Below are 4728 nucleotides of genomic sequence, written 5' to 3'. Positions count from 1 at the left end.
TTTTTGGGGTAAAACATCATTTTTTGGTAAAAAATGATTGCTAATTTTTAACCAAAAAACGATGTTTTATCCCCAAAAATAAGTAGTTAACAGTAGAAATTTAATATTTTATGAACCCAGTGGGTCGTACACTCCATGATTCAATCACTTTTATGTTGGTTCGGTGGGTTTGCTATGTTTTTTTGGAGGTTTCGGGGGTTTGCGGGGTTTAGCAATACCCTGTTTTTCCCGCCAAATTGGACGCAATATTGGATTCTGGCATGATGATGTCATCGTATCGACTTGATTCATCAACTACTATGAGAAGTAGTTATTAAAGTAAGCCTCTACTAATTTTATTCATTAAAACACAACTGAAAGTAACAAAAACCGTTAATTGATTAATAGTCATGCTAATTAATATGCTAATTAGCAGCTTCATTGAGTAAAATAAGTTGACAGAAGTTGCCATGTAAGAAAGATAAATCTTTGGTAGACACTTAAATATTTTATCATTTTTTAAGGCTACTAATTATGCATAATCAAGTTTTTTTTGCAACAGAAACTGACCATGGTACAGCATTTGGCACTGAAGAATTACGTTGTCTCAGTTGGGCATTGCCGAAGGTTCTATTGATTTACTCGATTATGCTAATTAAAATGTTAATTAGCGGTAATTAATGGCTTTCTTAAGCGTACTAGGTACAGGACGAGTTGACACATAAGAATGACGGATCTTTTGTTAGACTCTAAAAATACACATTTTAGGATTGGTTTCATATGTGTACTCATTATGTTAATTAAGTCCAGGGGACATATATTGACCTTTAACCCTTTCTTAAGGGATCATGGTACAGGATTTGGCATTTAATATAATTACGTTTTCTCAGTTGGGTAAACGTACTTATTGCATTGTCTAATGTTTCATCAAGCGTCAAATCGAAGGGAGTCGCATGAATCTTGAAGCGCAGCGTCACGCGTTTTATTTTCTTTTTTTAAATTTTAAGTGAAGTTATATGTTCTCTGTTTTCTTGTGTAATATAATTAATAGGGAACTTTCGAGGGAGCACGTAAACGTTAACGGATGACATAGTAATTTGCATATTACCGTGGTTCGGTTGCGTTCACGTAGTTGTTCGTTTTGATTTCGTGCTTTGACGGGAAGTGTAACGCAACGCACGTGTCTCGCACACAACATACGCCGCTCGTATTAAAAAAAATAATGGAATAGATTGTGCATAGAGAATAGGCCTAGCTAGGCAAGTTTAATCATGCATAGTTGGTAATAATCATATTACGATGAACAATTCTTATTGTTTGGCATAAAAGCATAAATTAAATATTTACCATTTGTTTTCTTAATTATTTTGAAGAATATTTGATTTTCCAACACATGTGTAAACACCTAGGCCTACATCCGATGTAGGTGTTTACGCCTGCGACAGTCGATGATTACTTCAAATATTACATAGAGGCATTAGTCATGAATATAATTTCTAAGATGGTAATTCCCAAGTGTTTCTTCTCATGATTTCATGTTTTTATTTGTGTAACAACATTTATACAGCATTTTTTTTCTTTTCTTGGCCTGCATCAGTCTTAATAGTCTATACATACGACGTTAGTGACAGTAGTGTCATTTTAGTCTTATATTCATCTGAGTGATGACTAAGCCAGGACTGTTTAAAGCACCTTGATTGGTCCTAACATTGATCAAGGGCTTCTCTCATGTAGTGCCCGCCTTCACTAGAGGAAAGGCAATCTGTCTGAGTCAGATACAGCATGTTAAGCTAGCTAAATACAATTCCTTTCACACATAGAAGAAACCTTTGCTCTAATCTCTTGTAATTGGTTTACATTTTAATTTGTTTTATTTATTTAATTATTTGTATATATCTACTACCGTATTCCTGGTACACGAATAGCAAAACCAGATTAGAATCAAAAGTATAAGACTAAAACTATACTCATTATGTCAATATCTGCGACTCGTATGCGAAGGTTTACTATCATTGTACACGTAGTTAAAAATTGTAAAGTACTCAAAGTATCGCATCTTCTCAGCAACCTGTTATATTTTGTATGAAGTATTAACTATTATCATTTTTTTTTTCAGTACGGGAATACACCTCTTATAACTGCTGCTGCTTTTGGTCACGTGCGTACATGTATGTATCTAATCAAAATTGGAGAAGACGTAAATCATTTGAACCACGTAAGTCATTTACACAATAACATTTAGTGTCATATGTGTCATTTCAAACCACTTCGATTTAATTTTGCTTAAATGGTGTTCACTATACTAAATTTAAAGCATGGTATCACTATACAAATATGTGTGATGATAGTTCACAGAGGGTATGTGATCATATCAATGGTCTCATTTCTGTTCCAAGACAATACTTACTGACAACAATGTATTTTTTGTTAACATTTTACTATTTTGGTGGCAATTTTGTATTATCACCCCAACCCACCCCAAAATGTGCTTTTTCCTGCAACCTTTCTGTTCATACACATGTAAGGACCCAAGAAAACATTGAGTCATTATTGTCCTTTCCGGGTGGCACCTATCTCAATCTGAAGCTGGTCTATTAAACTATACAATCTAAATATTGTATCCACGAAGTGAGAAGTGTATTGTAACGAATGTAAGAGAAGATTGAAAAGACTCATAGATGTTTCATTGAAGTTAACACAAAATAAGTTAATAACGAAAGTTATAAATCAAGCCTAATATATGCGTGCTTCAACTATCATGCCATAAACAGCTGCATCAGTGTCGCTTTTCTAACAGCAAACTTCATCCTAAAATTATGGAATACTGTATGAAAAACGGCTGAAGACATCGACTAATGTGATATTATTTCCAGTAAATATTTACTGTAAGAACGATTTTGGACTATATTTTTAATCGTTGTGAAATCAAATGAATAGCAAGGTGTATTGCTGTTACTATAGATATTTTAAATTTACACAATCAATGCATTCTCTCTGATGTCATTTGTAGAGTAGGAAAAGCCATTTGAATTCGCGTTAAAAAACGCGCGTTTCATTGATTCTCTTTCTATTAACTCTGTCTGCCTCTTTCTTTCTAACAAACACCGAATGAATTAAAAGTTGTTTCTTCCGTCCTTATTTAACGCTAATTCTACATAATGGGTATATATACTTTCTTTATAGTTTTCTCGATCTAAATATGTACCACCATTTAAAAAAGGTAAAGAAATGAACCAATTAACAATGTCATCGGTATAAAGTCCTATTATCGGTACTTCAAAAACATCATTAGATTGAATATAAAATGTGATGTATGTACTGTGAGTAATTTGTGGGTTCAACATACCCCTATAACATAGTATTGATACGTTTTGAGTCTGGGTCTTTGTATTCGGGAAATATCGAAAACCTTATATAGCCTAATATTGAGAAGATTGTGTTGGGGTCTATGTTTTCAACAAATCTCGAAAACAGAGACCCTGGGCTGCGGGTCTCTCTTCGCTGTTTTCGAGCTTCCTGTTTTCGTAATCATTCGTTATCATCTGTAATAACTTTTTATTTTGTGATGGACTCCGTTTTACATTATTCTACTTTACTGTTTGCTCACAACTTTGCTCGATTACGATGAATCGCACGTGTTATCATTACCACTTTTATTAGTACACACAAAATACAAATAATACTGTGTGGTTGTGTATTGTGCAAACTTTAACCATCTAGGTCCTGTATCACCCACTAACGTAACAATCAACCACTAATATAATATTACCCACTAACGTAACAATCAACCACTAACGTAACCTTAACCACTAACGTAACAACAGTAGTATAAATTTTTTGGACATAAAACAATTTAGCCTGATTTCCTTTAAAAATTGTCTTAGTGTCCGTCAGGTTGAAGGTGAAGGTGAAGGTAATACCAAACTGACTCGTCTTCGTCATCAGTAATTAAATTCTCATTTTTAACAAACTGTAGGACATATAAAGTTGTTGCTTTCGAAATGAAAGTTGGATTTATTTCCTAAAATGTATTGATATTATGATTATATAATCTACGATTACCTGTCTGACTGTCCGTAAAAATAGTGTGTTACGGTCTTACGGTTACAATATTGATAGCCGGACGGACGATTCAAAATAGGCCGAAGTTTTAAAATTGGAATTAAAATTTCAAGTTTAAAATTAAGACCCTTACGTCTAAAGGTTTTGAAGGACAGAAAACAAACGTTTTAATTTAATTAAATTTAACACCATTATTTAACGAACAGTTTAATAATAACTTTTAGTGGTTAAATTTGGTTACGTTAGTGGTTAATACAGTTTTGTTACGTTAAACCGTAATTGCGTAAGCGGTTAATGGATTGTTACATTAGGGGTTGATTTTTGTTACGTTAGTGATTGTTTGTGTTACGTTAGTGACGCGTCTTCTCAATCAGGTACTCTATATCAGGCATAAGTCGCCATGTACATTGTGTAGACAGATAATGGGGTCCATTACCAATAATCAGGTAACAATTATTAATATAAATATCCATAAAAAGATCTATCCACACTTGAAAATCCACCACGTTCACAACCGGAGGAAATCGAGAACAAATATCTGACGTCATTGTGTGCTATTCCTGTGATGAAGTTACTTATTTTAATAATTGAAATATAATATATTTTTTACTAGGATAAACGCACACTTCTGCATGTATGTGTCTCAGAAGATCTCACGTACAACGAACACAGAGCCATCATTGTGTA

Source organism: Antedon bifida, chromosome 5, assembly GCF_963402885.1.
Source record: "Antedon bifida chromosome 5, ecAntBifi1.1, whole genome shotgun sequence".
Lineage (NCBI taxonomy): Eukaryota > Metazoa > Echinodermata > Crinoidea > Comatulida > Antedonidae > Antedon > Antedon bifida.
Note: the sequence above shows the minus strand (reverse complement) of the source record.